Below are 24,202 nucleotides of genomic sequence, written 5' to 3'. Positions count from 1 at the left end.
AGTCTTTATTAATACTGAGGCTTCATTTTATTCGGACAACATATTTCTAACTGTGCTACTTATTTTCTGGTCGGAACAAGTTCAAATTAATTAGTTCAATAGCTACATCAAACGCTTCAAATTCAGATTAGGTTGAATGCATTCAATTTACTTACAAGTGCTCTGCGTTTTAGTTCCTCTGTTGACACCACAGTTGAAGAAACAGACTGCTCACTCACCCCACTTGCGATTAGCTAACGTTAGCACTACCACTGTTGCTGCTGCTGCTGCTGCTACACACCAACTGACCGTCACTGCCAGCGTTTCTGAAGTTATCCCCCACTACCTGCTTCGTTCAATACAGAAAAACTCTGGTATATATCCCTTTACAGTAACTTGAATCCGCTGAGTGATTATGTCAAAATGTCTTATCGTCCCTAATTTAGTATCCATTCTTTCGTCTCTTCAAATAAGTCAATATTGGGCAACTTTTAAAATGCGGCAATAAATCGAAACTTCAGTTCTTTGTCTTTACACTTTATATTTATTAGCAAACTTGGTATCGGACGAAAGCCAACTTGTTCTATTATCTGTAATTTATCACCCATCTTTCGACACTTTAAATTAGTCAGTAATTTGCAACTTTCTAAACGAGGCAATAAATCTAAATTATGTTCCTTGCGTATATTTTTCATGCTTATGAAGCAAACTGTGTATCAGACGAGTAGACGAGTTGAAGCGTTCGCGTACTACGAATTTGACGATCCTTATTGTGGCGCATTTGTCTATGAAGGTCTACTAAGAACCTGTCACTGAATGGAGGTAAGATGGCAGCACTGCCTCCCCACTCTCATCCGTCACAAACGGGCAATGAGAGACGTCCCAACCCCGTCGGAATGAAACTGCGTCCAGACTGTAGTCTTCCTCGCCCTCCGCTGAGCATGGCACCTTCATAGAAAGTCAACTGTCTAGCTTTAGGGTGATCCTTGGATCGAATCCGACGTCTTTCTTTAGGTCCACCGTGTTGTTCTTAGTAATTCTGTGGGGTGGGGTGAGACTGAGTCCACTTGGTACATCGGTCACTAACTGGCCTATTGTACCAGCTCCGGACGATAGATGAGCATGGAGCATTTTATGGAGTGAGAATTGAAGGGAAACCGAAGTACTAAGAAGAAACCTGCCCCAGTGTAAATTTGTCCACCACAATCCTACATATTTTGACGGCGATTGAAGCCGGGCCGTCGCGGTGGGAAGCCGGCGACTAACCGCACGGCCCTTCATGCCCATTAAGTCCACGTCGCACAGTAACACAAGAATTGTCCACAAAATTTGATGTGACTTCCAATATTACATCATTTATACTTAGACCCACCAACATAAACCTCTCAACAAAACACGTAATGTAACTGAACGGAAAGAAATAAAAGCCCATGTGGAAGTGATGATATATGATAATGGAGATGATGACGATGATTATTATTATTATTATTATTATTATTATTATTATTCTGCACTGTGCTGTGTCTGTAATTGGCCTTGCGACTGTTGACTCGGCACATTAATAATAAAGAATTGAATTGAATTGAATTGAATTATTATTATTAGAGGGGGTGGGTTTCCCCATGCACTTAGACCAGTTCTTGATCCATTGTGCGTCCCCCTTTAATTTCTACTGTCGCCATACCCTACTGGTAACGGTGCTTGCCATCAGCCCTGTTGAGCCAACGAGGTCGGCCCTCGGTACCTTGATGCCTTAATTTAGCTCAGAGGTCTCCTAGAGACATGAGGTTCTTTTACGTTCGTAAATCTACGACACGCGACACACGGCTTAAAGTACCTCCCGGAGGACTTGTTCCCTGAATTTTCCGCCCTTAAAAATTCCACGACCTCCGCCGGGTTTGAACCCACGTACCTTGAGTCATGAGGTGGGAACGTTACCCCTAGACTACGGAGGCCGCTGTGATATTTGATACTTAATATTAACAAATTAAAGCAAACTCCGTGGTTTTAGTCGGCAAGCGAACAATACCGACCGAGCGACCGCCGCTTGTCGGCGAAGTTACTGCCAACGTCAGCGGATAGAGGGGTGCCGCGTGGTCAGCTCCTCAATTATCCTCACGAGGCTGAGAGGACCCCGTTCCAGACCCACTATTTCCCAGAAAATTTGGTAGCGCCGGGAATCGAACCCGGTCCTCTGGACCTGTAGCACGGAACTCTGACCACTAGACCACAGAGGCGGTCTGATACTTAATACTATCCACTAAAAATGCACTGGAAAACCTACAAATACATTAAATATATTTCGGCAGTATATTGAATTATTATCACGTATTTACTGGATAAAATAAGTTACACATAATAATATACGCGGTCTGCATAACGATTCTTATAACTTTATAAGCTCGCAAAGATGTTACAAATTATACAATATGAGTGACAAGACAAAACGGTCTAAGAAATTAATCTTGTGAATTTTCAAGGAAATGTGGCCTGACTTGTGGCCGCAATGAAACGACGCTTTTTTTTTAATGCTGGTGGGGTGGGACTAAGTCCCTTGTACTGCGGCCACTTCTGACCTATTGTACCAGCCCCAGATGATAGGTGAGGGTGATTGTGGAGCAATTGGTGGAATGAAGATTGGCAGGGGAAACCGAAGTACTCGGGGAAAACCTTCCCCAGCGCCACTTTGACCACCACAAATCCCAATTGACCAGACCCGGGATCGAACCCGGGCCGCCGCGTAAACGACGTTACTGCCTTGGAACGATCGAGAGCTTGGATTTTTCTTCGAATTCCTCTAGGGGCATGTCCTCGCTTTTCTTTTGTTGCCCTGTGTTGGTGGAGGGCCTATGTACGGCCGAATCAGTGACGAAGGATTCCTACCAAGTATGGATTAATTCATAGTTCCAGAATTGATTTCGAATGTTACAGACCAGAGCATTTAATCTCTGGATACTGAAGTACTTTAACGAGCGACAAATACGTATATTTGTTGTAAGACACAACATGTTAAACTTGCAATGGATGATAACTAATATTACTGCGGCCGACAAGAGGGTTCTGAAAGAGGCGCGACTCTCGTCTTTGGAATCCTAAAGGAAACTGTCAAAATACAAGTCGAGATGAAATTCCCCAGAATTTGGCTCAGAGGCGCACCAAATTCTAACCCTCTTGGTGCTTCTGAATCCAATAAAAATGCAATAGTCGCTTGAGAAACAAATACGAAAACCGAAGTTCCACATTCAACAGACATTTATTCATATTCGTGAAAAGACATCGAGTATATGCCATTGCATATCAGACTCAGAGCAGTTTACTTGAGCTCACGAGCACGATAGGGAATCATCGCTGATACGTAACATCAATGACGGAACTCTTCACAGTGTCTTTAGTTTGATACATAACTTCAACTTCTAAGATTACTGTTTGAACCATGTCGGACCGGTAGAAGACAGTCCCTTTAAATATCACATCAGGATTGACCAGTTTGCTTCCATTCCGCTTAATGTTGTCACGTGTAAGGGTTTCTGCGTGACTTATAAGACTGATTTTGGATTGGTTTATTGAATTTATTGCGCTTTATACATTCACATCTCGGAACTACAGCTAATAGAGCGCTATCGCTGATCTATACACTTTCCAGTTCACCGTTACAAACGCACTAGGATTCTCAGTCTTCACTAGTCGTGTCCTTGCAACGGCTTTATCACTGTAGTCATTGTACTTCAAGGGGCACGCGATAGCGTAGTTGATTGAGGCACTATGCTACAAGCCGGAAAGTCGTGGGATCGAATCCCGATGATATGGACTTTTCAATTTACCTAACAATTCCAGCCGCACTATGGCCCTGGAGTCAACTCAGCCTCTACGAGAAATGAGTATCAGGAATATTCCTGGTGGTAAAGGGCGGCCGGAGCATAAGGCTAACAACCTCACCTCCATCCGTGAGCCGACTATCTAGAAAATGTGACAGCCTAAACATCTCACAACCCTATGTGCCTCCACGGCCTGTTACTTTACTCATTGTACTTGAAATCACACTTAATTCTTCTTGACACAGTCTAATTCCTTTCTTGCTATTTCTTCTCAATGATCTTAGACTGCTATCACTAGAACTTGGCTCAATTCTCGACAGCAACTAATTCAAATGAACTCTTCTTCAACTGAATTCTCTTAACTTGTGACAACAACTAAATCAAACGAACTTCTTTGTCCCTACATAACCCCTCAGCACGGACCTCGCAGAAAACACAGACTCACTATCGTTGAGAAGGCTTGTTTACTGATCCATTGCATATCAGTGGACGTCCTATTGTTGCGCGTACGATTCCGCGTGAATATGTTTACCGAGGCGTTGTCTAAGAATGGGTCTATACGTCACAATATTTTTCTCTGCTAAACAGACACAGGCCTCTTATTTCTACGGCAACAGTTCAATTCTTTATCGAGCTACTCGACTCAAGCAATAATGATTACGATCTGTATTTGACAGTGTCTTGTTCGAATCTTGCTTTAGACGTCGCCTACGGTATCCTGACTAAGAAGTTTCGTGATTTCCTTAGTCTCTCCAGGCAAATGTCGGAGATTACTTTAAATTAGGCCACGGCCGCTCCTTTCCATATTATTTACAGCTCAATATTCATTGTCATCCAGTCGTGCAGTGCTGCATGATCCGAGTTACAGACAGTGCCTTTTAAAGTGGTAGCGCGTGGTCGGCTGAACAAATGAGGCCAAGACCAATATAATTCACACCCTCATAATAGCACTATGGCATGTAGACCAGTTGTTAGGCGGCAGTTTAAAGATATGTGACTGTACACTGATCGTTGCTAGGCAGGGGCCAGCAAACAACAAGAGGAGAATGGTGTTTTCTGCGCGATCCGCTAAGCAACTATTGAACATCAAGAGGTAAACGGTATTTTCTGTGTGGTCCGTGCCGATATGTTATAAGTAGGACAATTGTGAGAGTTAGTTAGTGGAGTGGAGTGGAGTGGGCTGGGCTGGTTGGTGAGTAAGTTAGCGAGAGAACTGCTGCAGTTCAGTCCTTGTGAGCTGTTGCTCTTAGAAGCTGGTAACTGAGGGCGGGGGCATTTCGGAAACACAGAGGAAGGACGTTACCAGACTGAGAAGACTTAAATACATGCTGTAGTGAACTGCAGAGTGTGCAAATTAGCGATAGCGCTGTAGTTGAATGTATGATTGTGTAAGTGTGGACCAAAGCAATCCGGCATTTTAACAGCGACCATCCCTGATCTGTGTGCTTTAGCGCTATAGTTACTTGTAATTACAACCTGTAAGTGTTCAAAAATCCAATTACCAGTCCAACCCCCGTTTACAGTCACTCCGAAAAAAATCGTGACAATATTAAAGAAAAGGATGCCACCCTGTATTTTTATTTTATAAACCGAAATTAACGGCTGTGGTGATTCGTTGCCCTGACCACGCGACACCCTCTATCCGCTAAAGTTGGCACTAACTTCGCCGACAAGTGGCGGTCGCTTGGTCGGTATAATTCGCTTGCGGGTTACGGGCTACGGAGTATGTGTGTTCAAATTTTAAGTTCAATTTAGACTTATTTTTTGTTGCCAGGAAATTTTAGGCAAAAGGACTGCCTCCCCATGTAGTTTGTGGTTGGACACCTTGCCCTCTTTTTAGAAATACAATTCCCTTTGGGTCAGGGGAAGAGTCAGTCTCCGCTAAGCTCATCTCTGCCCTCCACGAATTACGGATCAATCATACAGCATAACGGACAGACCATCGGTTTTATACTCAAGTGCTTCAGCAGAGAAGCGTCCGAGCCTAGAAGTGCACGGTTTCTACCGCTAAACGGGTCTGACCGAATATATTCGTCTGTCTTTTCAGGTTCTGTAATAATAATAGAGGCAAAAACGGCACTGAAACATTTCCATGTTGTCTTTAAATTCAGTTCGACATTGAGTTATAGGCTTCTTTCCACGTACGGTATCTGTCTAGAGCATGCATTAACATTATGTTCTTCTCTGGTGCTGGAACTTCGCGCTTAAAGCTACTGCCAACTCTACCCTAGTACAGCATTTACACACAGGGTTTATAACGTACTTTCAGTCGTTTTTACGTCTCATGGTTCCCATTCTAAACACGCACTGATCACAAAATGTTGTTTGATCTCACACGAATAAATTGTACAGCACACATTAAATTTTAACTCGTGATTTTCTCGCAGTGAAACCAAACCATTCAGTGTCTGTTATGGGGGGAAAATAACAGATGTTCGGACAAGTGGGAACACACGAATTCACATTAAATTTTGAGAGGGTCAAGGCTTTCTAGCCCCTTAGCAAAGGATTAGACAGGAGAATATATAGTAGTCATCGAGCGCCTTAGGTTAGTAGAAGGAACATCCACGATAAGTGAGACAAGGCTATGCCTTTCATGAATTTCCTGCAACCAAAACAACTTGTCGGCGAATTTTTAAAAGCCTTTATATCACATAAAAAAGTAAACAAATTTATCAAAATATTTTCATATAGTACTAAATCGAGACATAGCAAAATACATCAAATTATTTTTTATACACTGGAGCGTTGAAAATTTCTGGGGTTCTGCCTCTCCGGCCTTAACGACGGACCGCCCTTACAAATAATAAATATTGTATCTGTCGATAATTATATTCTATGACGGGCAATAAGAATTGAGACAATTTCCTGACGTCACTGAACGTAGGTAGTCCTTCAGTCGTCGAAATACAGGGACAGATCTCTCGACAGGACAGTTGGAAGCCGGCGTACATAGGGAAGCTCCGAGCGCAATGTTCACACATGGGTAAACCTTTTTTGCTTGGATCATATCAATGATCTCAAGAAATCTCATAAAAATTCCACGGAAATAAAGGCACTCAATCACAGATGCTTTCGCCAAAACATCCATATAGAATTCCGCTCGTCGCAATTATATAAAATTTGTTGGCAATTCCCACTCCAAATTCCTTAAATTTACAGAATATTCGCAAGTGTTTGTTCTCTCATCTCGGCTCGCTCTTTCACTGTGTTTGTATCACTAACAACCATAGTCGATATTCTGAAAATCTTTTTTTTTTCTGTTATCTGCGTCTGCCTCAAAAATATTGCTCTCCTCTAAACATTTCACCCTCAGAAATTTGCCGCCCTGTCCCATTGCCCGTTTGGCCCATACGTGAGCATGCACCTGCCTGCGGTCTTACAAATAGCAAATGAGACTTTATTTAAAAGTCATGAAATTTTGATTATATATTTACATGGATCGGTAGAAGAAATTGACTGATAACTAACAAACTAACTAACTTCACGGAGCTGAGCCCTTCTTGAGAAGTCTTCAGTCACGCATTTGCTCAAGAATTTCACAAAATTTTATGAACCAGAAGTTTCATTACCGTGTTCCACTGGTTCCTATTATGAGTCAGATTAATCTAGTCCGTATAAACCCAAAATTATCGAACTAATATCCATTTTAATATTATCCATCTACCTATGTCTTCGGGTTCCTAGTAATCTCTTTCCTTCTGGCTTTCACACTAGTATTCTACATGCAAACCTCTTCGCTCCCATTCGTGCTATATGCCCTATCCATCTCCTTTTCTTTGACTTGATCATTCTAATTATACTTGGCGAAGAGTACGAAATATGAAGCTCCTCATTATGCAGTTGAAATCTGGTAATACACTACAAATATACTTTCGAAGATCATACTTGTGTCTAGATTATTCTCACGCAAGCAGCAGTTTGACATCTTGTAATAAACCAATCTAAGGACATGGTACAGAGACAGAATATCCTTATCGTTATATTAACATTCTGGTTGTCAACCACATGCAGTTACACGTTCTTCCCTAATTAGCTACTGCCGCTTGCTATACATATCAGTCTCTGTTGTTTGTATTAGCTGACAAGAGTCTTTCTTAAAGCGAGGATTTATGCAGCGGCAGTAAATCGCATATATCATTCGGAAGTGTTTAATGTTTACGTGTAATAATAACGTGTGTGGTTTAAAAGAAATTTATACCCCGCCCCGGCCATATTACGTATTTTACGAGAGGAGCAAATAAATCGATGTGTTGCGTCCGAGGCTTTTGTTGCAACACGCTCCTTCAGTCCTGTTATAATAGTTAAAGCTGGTAAAAGTAAAACATTCAAAGGCCCATCAACCGATTTAAGTTTGTAATTTTAAAAAGAATTTATTTACAAAATATTTCAGTGCTGCCCTAACGGAGCAGGTTCGCTCAACGGTAATGCCCTGGCCGTATTTGAGAAGCACCTCTTTGTACCTCGGACAAGGCAACAGCTATCTCGTCTAAGAAGTGCCTTATCCTCAATGAGAAAAAAAAATATTATATTCAAGAAATACATACATACTTAAGCTACTTCTCAACATAGTCATCGCCAGAATTGAGACGCTTGTCTCAAAGAATAGGTTTGTATGCCAGTGTTAAAGAAGCCTGCACCTGTGAGCTCAGCCACGTTTTTATATCTTCCATCAACTACTCGTTATTTTTGGGGCGCTTTAATCCCAATCAACTCTTCAGGCAGGTAAACAAGTGGTAGTGGGTCGGTGAGAAAACAGGGCTCTAAGGCTGATAACCCACTGACGCGCCTAGTCGCGAGCGCCTAGCCGCTCTTTGTCGCGCTCGTCCGTTAGTTCAATTATTATATATGGTGTATTACCCACTAACGCGACGCGGCTGCAGAGTCGCTAGCGGCCAATTATTCAACTGCGGTTTAGGCTGATAACCAACTGACGCTGTTAGCTGCTCGCGACTAGTCGCGTCAGTGGGTTATCAGCCTAAGGGCGCGTTTCCACGGGGCGTGACACGCTAGCGTGAGGCAGGTATTCGTGAGTACGACCCATGTGAACGAAGCGTCGTGAAAAATCTTATGACGTCACAGGCAAGAGTGAGGGCTCACGCTTCATATCAGACATGTTTGATTTTCAGTCGTGAGTTTGCCTCTACCATGTCTACACCGGATCGGGTCATAAAATTACGAGAAAGAGAAAGTGTGCGGTTTTTGGAATTATATGCAGATGAACCAGATGAATTTACTAATTGTACTTTTTGGAACACGAAATAAAAATTCCAGACTCTTGAAAGAGTCTCCTGTGGCTAAATATCGTAAAGTCACTTGAAGTTTTGTTTTTGCACTTACTGCCTGTCTCATATTAGTATCTGATTTTGCGACCAGTGGTGAAACGCGTTCCAGAAGGAAATCAAATTGGTCTTCAGACACTCGTAGTAAGTTCTTGAAATCATCTGGGTAACTATTTCTGAGTTCCATGTCAACCAAATTATGTGGCCCTAATTTCCTCTTTAGAATCCACTTCCGAACCCACCATCGCCTTTTCTTCCGTTTTCCTTTCATTTCCACCATCTGCTTCATTCTCTGCGCTAAAATAGCAGCAAAAACTGAACTCACAACAGCACAACTTTCTATGAGGAGCTCGTTCATGGTCGGCTTTCCGCGATCAACTGAATCACGTCTTCGTGGACACTTCAGCCAGTGTGAACTACTCACGACCCACGACTGGTGGGTTCACGCTTGCAAATTCACGAAAGCAAGCACGAAAGCGTTGCACGCTTTCGTATCCACACCCTGTGGAAACGTAGCATAATGGTGGTCAACAACTCCCAGCTGATATGCCCCGGCAGTGATCGAGTGCGAGCAGCTGTATGCGAACGCATATGTCATGGAGGAGCACTACACAGGATGTCAGCATTCCACGCATTTTTTCTGAATGGCCCTATGCAGTTTTTTTAGTGTTGCGCAATACACTTTTCATGTTATTGTGGTTCCTTGTTGCGTGAATTCCACCATCAGCACTCCTTTCTTGTCCCAGGAAACAGCTACCATCAGCTTTGTGGCAGTCAGAAAGCTTGTCTTTAAAATTTATCGGGTTGTTTTGGGAATGTATGTGCATCCACTGCTTTGACCGGTCTTTGGTTTCAACGTTCACAAATGAAATCCAGGTTTCATTACCTGTTGCTCGCACCGTGTGACTGAGAATTTCATGGCCATCTTTGTGGTATCACTCTAAAATTCAAAGCCGATGCCATTTTCTTCATTTTGTGCGCAGGCGGGAGCATTTTCGGAACCCATCTTGCTCAGAACTTGTGATGGCCTAGTATATCCGTGATAATCACATAAAGAATAGCACGTGATATTTGTGGAAATCCACACGAAATTCTGAAACCGTGAAGCGCAGTCTTTCACATTTTTGGTCAACACTTGCAACAAGATCAACACTCACTACAGATGGCCGACCACTTCGCTCTTCGTTGTGAAATTTGTTCTCCCATCTTTGAACATTCTATGGTCTTGACCAACAGTTCCTTTACTCATTATATTTTGGCTGTAAACTGCTCATAATTCATGATGGATGTCACAGCACTCATGTTTTTAGCGTGAAGAAAGGGGATAACAGCGTGAATTTCGTAGCTGGCGGGACATATCATAAGTCACTCTGTAGGGAGAAGAACAAACACTGGGTAGCCAGTTAAGCGATGGGTTACATGGCAATGAGTCATGTGACGCTACCTCGCATGCGCAAGCTCTCCTCCGCTCCTATATTTTTTTTAATGCTAATGGGGTGGGGCTAAGTCCCTTGTACTGCGGCTACTTCTGGCCTATTGTACCAGCCCCAGTTGGTAGGTGAGGGTGATTGTGGAGCAATTGATGGAATGAAGATTGGCAGGGGAAACAGAAGTACTCGGAGAAAACCTGCCCCAGCGCCACTTTGTCCACCACAAATCCAACTTGACCAGACCCGGGATCGAACCCGGGGCCGCGGTGGGAAGCCAGCGACTAACCGCTTGAGCTATGGCACGGCCCCCGCTCCTACATTAGTTGCCTAAAATAAACGGGGGTTACTTACCGAGTAGCCCTCGTACTATTAAAGAAATATACACCGCCATCTACTTTACACAAAACCTTATTTTCTAATAAATCATGATTATCTCTCCGCCCCCATTTGACACCATATAAGCTAATCAGCTGATGAAGCGTCTTACGTAATCTGTGAACATATCAGTTCTGCTCTCACACCATTTTCTTTGTCTCAAAAACTTCCTTCAATGAGGTCTACAAATCGTATGTTGTGTCATTCAATTGTTTTCGTTATTAAATTGGAACTGCCCATGTTAGGTGGGTCCCTTGTCACCACGGCATGCCGCGTCCTTAGGTTGCGGATGGAGGAGACGGACTCCAGGGGTGGAAGAGAGCTGCAAATATATTGAATAGGCAGTCACGGAGAGTCGACAAGGAATGGCCCTCCAGTTTGGGTTTGGGCGTGGGGCTAACAACTCCTAGCCTTAAAAAATACGCTCGTTATGAAACATCACAAGAAGCCTCGGACCTGGTCGGATTCCTTGGGTAAACTACGTAAGCTAAAGAAAACGAACATGAGCCTCGGTACTTGAAATGTTAGAAGTTTGTATAGGGTAGGTTCGCTTGGGGCAGTGGCGGAAGAAATCTCAAAATACTCGGTATAAGTTAGATGTAGTGGGAGCACAGGAGTTCAGATGGGACGGAGGTGGCACCGAACCTGCGGGCGTATATACATTTTTCCTATGGAAAGGGAAATGAAAATCATGAATTGCGGTGCAGGCTCTTTCGTGCATAAGAGAATCATATCAGAAGTTAAGGAGGTAAAGTTCATTAGTAACAAGATGTCATACATAATACAAAGAGGTCGCTGGTGCGTAGGTGGGTGGACAATATTAAAATGGATCTTAGAGCGATAGGATGGGATGGTATGGATCAAATTGATCTGGCTAAGGATAGAGACCAGTGGAGGGTCCTTGTGAACACGGTAATAAACCTTCGAGTTCCATAAAATGCTGCCCAATTGGCTGCTTCTCAAGGAGGGCTCAGCTCCATGAGTGAATGACTCAAGTGAAATGAGCTGCTGTTGGTGGCATATCAGTGTAATCTGCCGCCAGTGTTGTTAAATAAATCACAGTTCAGGGTCAATCATTTTCATTGCTGTGTGCAATTGTGTGTGTTTATGTGTGTGCTAAAATGTTCCTTCTGCCCTTCTGGAGCAAAGCCCATGAAAACCCAGGAACAGATCCCTTCCATGCACAACCCTGAGCTAGCCATCTCGCTACTTATCCCTACTAGAAAGCAGCATACAGAGTTGTAATCGTCCCGTTTTTGACTACTGACGCCCAAACTACTCCTTCAGCCTTCCCTACCAATCAGTTCGAAGGGAAAGGATGTATGCATGAAGCCAGCCTAGGTGTGTTCTGCAGTCACTGAAGCAGTGAGGTGCGTGTGGTTGCAGCAGAGAAGGGGCAACAGAACTGCTAGAAGCGGCTTCCGCCGACGCGGCGCCCTTCATTCTCTCACAGATGGCAGAAGTGCCTTGAACAAATTTTGATTGATAACCCGAATAATTCTGTTTTGAGAAAACAGTGAAGACTGTTATTGCATTGTTCTATTCAAAACTTCTCTTATGAAAGTGATATTATGCCGCTTCCCAAAGAATTTACTGATGTGATTTTCTTAAAATATGATGTCATAATTTTCGACAACTACNCTGAGGACGGAAACAGATCCAGTTTCCGAAACGTCGTGTTTTTATTTGTTATCTTAAAAACCAGGACGATGGATAAAGTCCAAAATCCCAACATATCAGTGTGTTATACACCATCGTCAGAATCCTATAGTAACTACTTAAACTTTACACGTTATCGAAGTGCTTCTATCAGTCTTCTGCAACTTTGTTTCGAGAATTTCTCTTAAATCATGCCATCCATCCACCCAATGAAGATGTGTGTGTTTGGTGTTCTCGAATGAAAATCTTGATCTAGTAAGCAAGACACTATATTTGTGTCCTATTGGTACGAAGATTTCGTATTATTATTATCTGCTGTGCTAACGAGACGAGACAAAAGAATTTCTGCTACAGGCAGATTGTCTTAAATGCTGATTGGCCTCCTTTCTGTGCTGTGTTGTTTTCATCCGAAGCGCCAATATTGTGTGATATACACAATGCGTACTGCAAAAATAAATGCCTAATCCTTAACATGTCTGAAAGTTTTATTTACTATTGAAGAGAATTTTACAATTATCACAACTTCTCGTCTTTCCGTAGCCTCATACACAGTGAGTATAGGGGGGTGGCTCCTAGAGGGCAAAGCAGCAGAGCTTCAAATCTGACTACTCACTTCCAACTAATGCCGAGTTTAAGAACGATGGAACTATACCTCCACGCCCATTCAGCTTCATGACTTGTCCTTAATTAAGTAAAAGAATAACTGCACTTCATTTTTTTGGATTGAAGAAACGAAATGCTGCATTTAGATTACACGCACTGGTATTTGTTTCAACGTTTATTTGTATTTTAAAGGCTTCTTCTAAAACAAAAATGAGTATTGAAATTCGGTTTTCTGCTTATTGTTGCTTTGATTAATCAGTTTTTGGTAATTTCAGTGTAATTTCCAAAACTTTCGTTTGGCCACATTGCTATGTGTTTCTATTCAATCTGTGACATTACTATGCACGTTTAGATCTCAGCACCGCATGGTTTCGGCCATACCCGGCCATCATGAAGCAGACTTACGTATCTGTAGGTTGTCTACTGTATGTTTCCCTCGTTGAGTGAGTAATAATTATAATTATAATCAATTATTAAAAACAAAACATTGCATCTGATGGCTGAAATTCAAGACATTATCACCTGGAGAATGAAGAAATTAGTGCACCTTGTCATGTGTAGGCCTCAGATGTAATGCTGTTTCCTCCTGTGATTATTTTCAGAAACGCATAATGGCGTGTGTTATGTTTTGGTGCTTGGACACTGCTCTATTTTTGGAATACGAGAATATAATCGCTCTTGTGGTTATGCATATATTTCACGATTCGTGGATGAAAACTGCAGATGTTGACTGTTGTGTTGCATTGTTTTATAGTTTCACTCTTCGCGTGTGTCATCATCTGACGTAGAGTTTGCTTACAGTTTCAAAGTTTGAACTGTGAATGCTTATGTGAGTCATTTATGTACAAGATGTTCTTACCGATGAAATATACGTATGGTATTCCTCTATCCATCTATGGCTCTACAGCTCTGTGTTGGACCCTGGCTGCTTTTTTAGTTTCTTAATCCTATACACAGTCAGTATGATTTCTTGGACGGGGATCAGCCTTTCGCAAGCCCGCTACATACACACAGGGCAACACAAACATACATGCTTTGAGTGGGATTCGAACCCACGATCCCAGCGTTTGAGCGAGCCTTAAATCGCGCTGCTACTGTGATCGGCATGGTATTACTCTAGAGTGTTTAAATGTTTCTCTCGGGTTCTGTATTGTTCAAACAACATAATGATGTTAGTTTCCTTACCTATTTAGAATTTCTGAAATCGCTTGTGTTTCAAACTACTCGTATAACTGGTGGCACAGAATTCTTGAAGCTAGTTTGCCTTGTAAGAAGAGTACAGAAAAGATTTTCAATTAAAAAAGCAAGAACAAGCTTTCCAATTACCACTGAAAAGTGTAATAAACCGCTCTGCATTATACAGTCGTTTTAGCACTGTTTTATCATTCCAGAATAGATTTAAATGTGAAGTTGTCCCTGTGCTTAATTAATTAAGCACTACTCCACGAAGACGTATGGAAGAGTGGATTTATAGTTCCACATTTTCGTGACCTCGGCACTAGTTGGAGGCAAGTGATCAGCTTCACGCCCCGAGCTGCTTTACCACCGAGCAAAGAACAACCACTACCCATTCAACAGGAGGCTGGGTGGGCCCCAGAGCCGGTATTCACGATGTGGAGAAGAGAAAATTTTTGAATCTACCGGGACTCGAACACCGACCCATCAGTCGTCCAGCCCGTAGGCAGCCGCTATATCGACTACGCTATCCCAACTCCTGAAGAACTGGTTTAGCTAATATGTTATTCAGGGGCAAGGTAATCCTTGTACTGTACATTATCAGGCTAAGCAATTGGGAAGTAAATGTGAACAATATCTGTCTGTGCGTCGAAGTAAAGTAAAAGTAATTAGAATGATGAATACATGCTGCAACCCACCACAGTCATAGCGACTACATTTTTCTGATACTCACTCATACTTCGGAGGATCGCACCCCACCCTCGTCCGAAGCTGCAGCACTGACACATTGTGCAGGACTTCAGTAGCGAAGCGACAGATCTCAATTCGTCTCTAGAGATCTAAATTGATTCTGATTTGGCAATCATTTCATTCCAAGATCAAGTCACGTCAGCTCTTTAGTGAATAGACCGAGCCATTAGCAAATTAGTGTTTAGGATCATGGAGCGTGTCTATCGACCTAATGGATGATCCACATCGCTGGATCAGTCAGCAAATTAAAAAGTAAAAGTGTGGCATTTCTGTTTTGCACTTCTACTACGCCAAAATTTTGTTTTTGAATTCGATCCGTTATGTATTTTGAAGGTCTCTCGAATCATGAAAGATGTCCGCTGTATATAAGTGTATATTCGTCCTTTCGCAGGTTCAGTCCGTTGATGGTGTTGCCAGCTTGTGGATTCTTGACTTACAGTCAATCATAATTGAGGTCCTATCGGCCATTGAAATATAACGTTGCGGGAGTACATCACCAGTGAAACAGAAATATAAAAATATATTAAAAATTCCGAATGTTATAAGTGAAATACGAGTCTTTCTTCTTGTATATATTTGCAAACAATTCTTTTGGTCGACTTGTATTTCACTTATAACATTCGGAATTTGGGTGAAGAGACTACTTGACTACCAAAGACAAACTGACTACACACAGACTTATGAAGTTTAGACACAGGAAATTAAACCTGATCCTACGCGATTTATTGTGATTTACACGCGTGTTCATTCTTAGTTGACCGCCTCTGTGGTCTAGTGGTCAGAGTCCCTCCCTACAGATCCAGAGGTCTGGGTTCGATTCCCGGCACTACCAGATCTTCTGAGAGGTAGTGAGTCTGTAACGGGGTCAACCCAGCCTCGTGAAGATAACTGAGGAGCTATTTCAAGGAAATAGCGGCTCCGGTCTAGAAAACCGAAATTAACGGCCGTTGGGATTCTTTGCGCTGACCACGCGACACCCTCTATCCGCTAAAGTTGGCACTAACTTCGCCGAAAAGCGGCGGTCGCTCGGTTGGGATAGTTTGCATCAGGACTAAGGGCACGCAGGGTTTTTTTCCCCCCATTCTTGGTATCTTCTTTTTTCACTCCATTACGCTTTGTAGATTGTTGCATCTATTAAGTCTTCCTGCGGGGCCGTATTATTCCACCTTATTTTTTTGTCTTTCCAATTTTCTCTTCCCATTTAATATCCAATATGTCACTTTTCTCGCTGGTCTCGTACCTTCCATTCGATCAGTGTGTTCGGTCTATTTAATTTGTTTGTTATCAATCCGTTTCTTTGCATGTTCATTTTCACAGCCTTCTCTTGGAAAAGAAGTTGCAGTTTTATCCCTTAATGATTTTTAGTAATATTTCTTAATGTTTTGACTTCTGTGGTTTCATTAATTTGCTTATTTCCTTTTCTGTGTGTTTCAGAATCTCATGTAAACAGGGGCCTCACTACTAATTTCTAAATTCTTGATTTGGTTCCTTTCCTTAGGTCCTTCTTGTTCAGTTTTGGGCAATTCAAACATCTGAATTCCCTACTGGCATTGGCTGCTTAATAGACATTCTATAGATTCTATGTCGAACCACCGCACAGTGTAGAACACACCGAACGTATATACGCCCAGACAATAAACACATACGTCATATTGTATGACTATATAAAGATACATATCGTGGGAACAGCATACCAATATCCACAAACTAACAACCCATACCTCATAGAAACTTGTCTTTGGGCTTCACAACCGGGCTTACTATGTAGAAAGCTTCTACAACAAAGACCTACAAACAACATACATGACCAATTTCTACACACTAGCACTGGAACTTTAAATATTTAAGTTGGTATACAAATTAACCCACCATCGAAATTTTTTTAATATATTTCTTAAACATTTTAATATTTTTAATAATATATTCAACATATTATAAATTTTGATGTATGGTATAACTTTATATTTATCTTTTATGTATTTGCTACTCTAATTATAACACAAAATTGAGGCAAAAGTTTTACGTTAGTATATAAAGCTTGGAATAATATTAGAGAGAATATAAAAATATCTGCAAAAGAGAGTCTAGGTTATTACGAACTGAAGAAGCATAAGCCATGGTTCCATGAAGGATGCTCATAATTATTAGACCAAAGAAAGCAGGCCAAATTGCAATGATTACAGGATTCAAGTGAGTTAAATGGGGATAATCTGAACAATATAAGATATGAAATCAGCAGGCATTCCAGGAACAAAAAGAGTGAATATCTGAAAGACAAAATTGATGAGCTTGCAATGAACAGTAAGACAAGAACATTAGGGACCTGTATAGAGGAATAAATGACTTTAAGATGGGTTACCAATCTAGCAGTAACTTGGTGAAGGATGAGAATGGTGATCTGCTTGCCTCCCTACAAGTCACGCAATGGCACGTCCTGTCACTTCAAGTCACGCCTAGTCACGCCAAGCCACGTCACGTCACGTCATCTCACCCAAACTCACCTCACCTAACCGAACTTAACAGCAGGGATTGATTGATGTGGACAAGTCTACTGCGCAAACCTAACTTAACCTAACCTAGCCTAACCTAACCTAACCTAAATAAATCTAACCTAACCTAACCTAACCTAACCTAGCCTCGCATCGCCTCGCCTAGACCCGTTTAACCTCACCTCCCGTCAAGTCACGTCAAATCACGCAAAGTCACGCCTAGTCACGTCACGTCACGCCAAGTCACGGCACGTCACGTAACCTCACCCATCCTCACCTCACCTAACCTAACTTAACAGCAGGGAATAGTACCCCTCAGATGCGGATTGATGCCGACAAGTCTACTGCGCAAACCTAACCTAACCTAACATAACGTAACCTAACATAACATAACCTAACCTAACATAACCTAGCCTAACCTAGCCTAGCCTAGCCTAGCCTCGCCTCGCCTCGCAGCGCCTAGACCAGTCCCGCCTCGCCTCCCTTCAAGTCACGCCATGTCACGCCATGACACGTTAAGTCAGGTCAAGTCACGTACAGACACGTCAAGTCACGTCGAGTCACGTCACTCACGCCATGTCACTGCCAAGTCACGCCTAGTCACGCCTAGTCACGTCACATCACGAGAACTCACCCAGCCTCACCTCACCTAACCTAACTTAACACCAGGGAATGGTATCCCTCAGTTAGTGATTGATGCCGACAAGTCTACTACGCAAACCTAACCTAACCTAACCTAACCTAACCTAACATAGCCTAGCCTAGCCTAGCCTAGCCTCGCCTCGCAGCCCCAAGACCCGTCTCGCCTCGCCTCCCTTCAAGTCACGCCATGTCACGTCAAGCCACGTTAAGTAATGTCAAGTCACGTCAAGTCACGTCGAGTCACGCCAAGTCACGCCTAGTCACGCCAAGTCACATCACGTCACGTCATGTTACGTCACTCACGCCAAGTCACGCCATGTCACGCAAAGTCACGCCTAGTCACGCCAACTTACGCCTTGTCACACCAAGTCACGCCAAGTCACGTCACGTCACGTCACCTCACCCAACCTCACCTCACCTAACCTAACTTAACAGCAGAGAATGGTACCCCTCAGATACGGACTGATGACAAGTCTACTGCGCAAACCTAACCTAACCTAACTTAACCTAACCTAACAAAACATAACCTAGCCTAGCCTAGCCTAGCCTCGCCTCCCGTCAAGGCATGCCAAATCACGCCAAGTCACGTCGAATCACGTCAAGCCACGTCGAATCACGTCGAGTCACGTCAAATCACGTCATGTCACGTCAGGTCACGTCAAGTCACGCAAAGTCACGCCAAGTCACGACAAGTGACGCCAAGTCATGTGAAGTCACGTCAAGTCATGTCAAGTCACGTCAAGTCAAGTCACCCGTCTGGTCTCGCCTCCCTACAAGTCACGCAATGGCACGTCCTCTCACTTCAAGTCACGACGAGTCACGCCAAGTCACGCCAATCCACGTCACGTCATCTCACCCAAACTCACCTCACCAGACCGAACTTAACAGCATGGAATGATTAATGTGGACAAGACTACTGCGCAAACCTAACCTAACCTAACCTAACCTAACCTAACTTAATCTTAACCTAACCTAACCTAGCCTAGCCTCGCATTGCCTCGCCTAGAACCGTCTAGCCTCGCATCCCGTCAAGTCACGTCGAATCACGCTGAGTCACGTCATGTCAAGTCAATTCACGACAGTAACGCCAAGTCACGCCAAGTCACGTCAAGTCAAGCCCAGTCACGCAAAGTCAAGCCTAGTCACGCCTAGTGACGCCAAGTCACGTCACGTCACGTCACCTAACCCAACCTCACCTAACCTAACTTAACAGCAGGGTATGGTACCCCTCAGATACTGATTGATGCCGACAAGTCTACTGCGCAAACCTAACCTAACCTAACGTAACCTAACCTAAACTAACCTAACCTCGCATCGCCTCGCCTAGACCCGTTTAACCTCACCTCCCGTCAAGTCATGTCAAAACACATCGAATCACGCTGAGTCACGTCATGTCAAGACAATTCATGACAGTAACGCCAAGTAACGTCAAGTCACGCCAAGTCAAGCAAAGTCATGCAAAGTCACGCCTAGTCACGCCAAGTCACGTCACGTCACCTCACCCAACCTCACCTAACCTAACCTAACTTAACAGCAGGGAATGGTACCCTGCAGATGCGGATTGATGCCGACAAGTCTACTGCGCAAACCTAACCTAACCAAACCTAATGTAACCTAACCTAACCTAACCTAACCTAGACTAGCCTAGCCTAGCTTAGCCTAGCCTAGCGTCGCCTTGCCTCGCGTCGCAGCGCCAAGACCATTCCCGCCTCGCCTCCTTTCAAGTCACGCCATGTCACGTCAAGCCACGTTAAGTCAGGTCAAGTCACGTAAAGTCACGTCGAGTCACGCCAAGTCACGCCTAGTCACGCCAAGTCACATCACGTCACGTCATGTCACGTCACTCACGCCTAGTCACGCCTAGTCACGTCACATCACGGCACCTCACCGAACCTTACCTCACCTAACCAAACTGAACAGCAGGGAATGGTACCCCTCAGTTACTGATTGATGCCGACAAGTCTACTGCGCAAACCTAACCTAACCTAACCTAACGTAGCCTAGCCTAGCCTAGCCTCGCCTCGCAGCGCCAAGACCCGTCTCGCCTCGCCTCCCTTCATGTCACGCCATGTCACGTCAAGCCACGTTAAGTCAGGTCATGTCACGTAAAGTCACGTCAAGTCACGTCGAGTCACGCCAAGTCATGCCTATTCACGCCTAGTCACGCCAAGTCACATCACATCACGTCATGTCACGTCACTCACGCCAAGTCACGCCATGTCACGCAAAGTCACGTCAAGTCACGCCTATTCACGCCAAGTCACGTCACGTCACGGCACCTCACCCAGCCTCACCTCACCTAATTTAACTTAACAGCAGGGAATGGTACCCTCAGTTACTGATTGATGCCGACAAGTCTACTGCGCAAACCTTACCTAACTTAACCTATCCTAACCTAACCTAACCTAACCTAGCCTAGCCTAGCCTAGCCTAGCGTCACCTCGCCTCGCCTCCCTTCAAGTCACGCCATGTCGCGTCAACCCACGTTAAGTCAGGTAAAGTCACGTAAAGTCACGTCAAGTCAAGTCGGGTCACGCCAAGTCACGCATATTCACGCATAGTCACGCCAAGTCAGATCCCGTCACGTCATGTCACTCACGCCAAGTCACGCCATGTCACGCAAAGTCACGCCTAGTCACGCCAAGTTACGCCAAGTCATGTCACGTCACGTCACCTCACCCAACCTCACCTCACCTAACCTAACTTAACAGCAGGGAATGGTACCCCTCAGATACGGACTGATGCCGACAAGTCTACTGCGCAAACGTAACGTAACCTAACCTAACCTAACATAACCTAGCCTAGCATAGCCTAGCCTCGCCTCGCCTCGCAGCACCTAGACCAGTATCGCCTCACCTCCCTTCAAGTGACGCCATGTCACGTCAAGCCACGTTAAGTCATGCCAAGTCACGCCTAGTCACGCCAAGTCACGCCAAGTCACGTCATGTCACGTCACTCACGCCATGTCACGCGAAGTCATGCCAAGTCACGTCACGTCACGGCACCTCACCCAGCCTCACCTCACCTAACCTAACTTAACAGCAGGGAATGGTACCCCTCAGTTACTGATTGATGCCGACAAGTCTACTGCGCAAATCTAACCTAACCTAACCTAACCTAACATAACGTAGCCTAGCCTAACCTAGCCTCGCCTCGCAGCGCCAAGACCCGTCTCGCCTCGCCTCCCTTCAAGTCACGCCATGTCACGTCAAGCCACGTTAAGTCAGGACAAGTCACATAAAGTAACATCAAGTCACGTCGAGCCACGCCAAGTCACGCCTATTCACGCCTAGTCACGCCAAGTCACATCAAGTCACGTCATGTCACGTCAAGTAACGCCAAGTCACGTCACGTCACGGCACCTCACCCAGCCTCACTTCACCTAACCTAACTTAACAGCAGGGAATGGTACCCCTCAGTTACTAATTGGTACGGACAAGTCTACTGCGCAAAACCTAACCTAACCTAACTTAATCTAACCTAACCTAACCTAACCTAGCCTCGCATCGCCTCGCCTAGACCCGTCTAACCTCGCCTCTCGTCAAGTCACGTCAAATCACGTCGAATCACGCTGAGTCACGTCATGTCAAGTCAATTCACGACAGTAACGCCAAGTCATGCCAAGTCACGTCAATTAACGTCAAGTCACGCCAAGTCACGCAAAGTCACGCCTAGTCACGCCAAGTCACGTCACGTCACCTCACCCAACCTCACCTCACCTAACCTAACTTAACAGCAGGGAAATGTACCCCTCAAATACGGATTGATGCCGACAAGTCTACTGCGCACACCTAACCTAACCTAACGTAACCTAACCTAACCTAACCTAGCCTAACATAGCCTAGCCTAGCCTCGCCTCGCCTCGCCTCGCCTCGCAGCGCCTAGACCAGTCTCGCCTCGCCTCCCTTCAAGTCACGCCACGTCCGTCAAGCCACGTTAAGTCAGGTCAAGTCACGTAAAGTCACGCCAAGTTACGCCTAGCACGCCAAGTCACGTGACGTCACGTCACTCACGCCATGTCACGCCATTTCTTGCCAAGTCACGCCTAGTCACGCCAAGTCACGTCACGTCACAGCACCTCACCCAGCCTCACCTCACCTAACCTAACTTAACAGCAGTGAATGGTACCCCTCAGTTACTGATTGATGCCGACAAGTCTACTGCGCAAACCTAACATAACCTAACCTCACCTAACCTAACATAACATAGCCTAGCCTAGCCTCGCCTCGCCTCGCCTCGCAGCGCCAAGACCCATCTCGCCTCGCCTCCTTTCAAGTCACGGCATGTCACGTCAAGCCACGTTAAGTCAGGTCAAGTCACATAAAGTCACGTCGAGTCACGCCAAGTCACGCCAAGTCACATCACGTCACGTCATGTCACGTCACTCACGCCAGGTCACGTCAAGTAACGCCAAGTCACGTCACGTCACGTCACGGCACCTCACCCAGCCTCACTTCATCTAACCTAACTTAACAGCAGGGAATGTTACCCCTCAGTTACTGTTTGATGCGGAGAAGTCTACTGCGCAAACCTAACCTAACCTAACCAAACATAACCTAGCCTAGCCTAGCCTCGCCTCCCGTCAAGGCATGCCAAATCACGCCAAGTCACGTCGAGTCACGCCAAGTCACGCCTAGTCACGCCAAATCACATCACGTCACGTCATGTCACGTCACTCACGCCAGATCACGTCAAGTAACGCCAAGTCACGTCACGTCATGGCACCTCACCCAGCCTCACTTCACCTAACCTAACTTAACAGCAGGGAATGTTACCCCTCAGTTACTGACTGATAAGGAGAAGTCTACTGCGCAAACCTAACCTAACCTAGCCTCGCCTCCCGTCAAGGCACGCCAAGTCACGTCAAGTCACGTCGAATCACGTCAAGTCACGTCGAGTCACGCCAAGCCACGTCAAGTCACGTCAAATCACGCCATGTCACGTCATGTCACGTCAAGTCATGCCAAGTGATGCCAAGTCATGTCAAGTCATGGCCACTTGCTGACGGCAATAATATGGTGATGGGCATAATTAATGAACATTTAGAAATGCTTCAGCAGAAATTCAATAAGTACTTTGGAGAGAGTATACAAGATTTCGACTGGGTTCGTGATCCATTTGTTGTGAATTCAGAACATCTTCCGATTAATATACAAGAGGAACTCGCAGATTTAAAAGCAGACAGAACATTGAAACTAAAACTTCTCGAAGTGCCTTTGGATACGTTTTGGTTGGCAATAAGGAGTGGATACCCGGCTATCTCCGTGATGTCAGTTAATGTGTTATTGCCATTTTCAACTACATATTTGTGTGAACTGGGCTTCTCGACGTTAATTGAAACTAAGACATCAAAGAGGGAGCGGCTCAAATCCATCGATGAAGAAATGAGACTTGCGTTGTCAATGATTCCACCACAGATCAGTCGCCTGTGTGCAGCTACTCAGGCGCAAGCATTACATTGAAGGTATGAGTCGAATTACTGTATTTACTTTAATAGTAATAGAAGTGTATTTTCTACACGCTACAGAGAATTAAAGTTCATTAATTGTAAATAAATATACGAGTCGATTTCTGTTTAATGATAATAAAATAACAATATAATAATAATATAGTAATAAGTTGATCACGTTACGTATTTATATTAATTGTCTGATATCATGCGTTTTGGGGGGGAATAACATTTTGGTGTTCCGTGTTGAGTCATGGATACTTCATGGTGTGCCGCGAGAAGAAAAAGGTTGCGGAACACTGGTCTAGAAGTAAACAGAGAGAAACCTAAGTGTATGTTGCTGTCTCGTCACCAAAATGCAGTGCAAACCCATGACATAACGATAGGAAACAGATGTTTTTAAAATGTGGCACAGTTCAGATACTTGGGGACGACGATAACAATCACAACCTGATTCAGGAGGAAATTAAGAGGACATTGAACTTGGGTAATGCTGCCTACCATTAAGTCCAGAATCTTTTGTCTTCTCATCTGCTGTCCAAAAACATAAAAA

At 44.2% G+C, this 24,202-nt stretch overlaps 1 protein-coding gene across 4 annotated transcripts in view; it reads right to left on the bottom strand.

Moving 5' to 3' along the window:
- LOC111874317 (synaptic vesicle glycoprotein 2B) overlaps positions 1–15,105 on the bottom strand; it is a 93,431-nt gene extending 78,326 nt beyond the window's left edge. For 2 of the 4 annotated variants that reach the window (XM_033755749.1, XM_023869910.2), the window contains exon 1: positions 156–781. The gene's annotated coding sequence lies outside the window, so the exon portion shown is untranslated. Of the gene's footprint in view, positions 1–155; positions 785–15,052 lie in introns of those variants that run through there. The other 2 variants (XM_023869989.2, XM_023869746.2) reach the window with 2 other exon arrangements.
- Positions 15,106–24,202: the final 9,097 nt, after the last annotated feature.

The sequence above is a fragment of the Cryptotermes secundus genome, unplaced genomic scaffold (genome assembly GCF_002891405.2).
Source record: "Cryptotermes secundus unplaced genomic scaffold, Csec_1.0 scaffold314, whole genome shotgun sequence".
NCBI lineage: Eukaryota > Metazoa > Arthropoda > Insecta > Blattodea > Kalotermitidae > Cryptotermes > Cryptotermes secundus.
The sequence above is the reverse complement of the archived record's forward strand: the minus strand, read 5'-3'. Positions and strand labels throughout refer to the sequence as shown.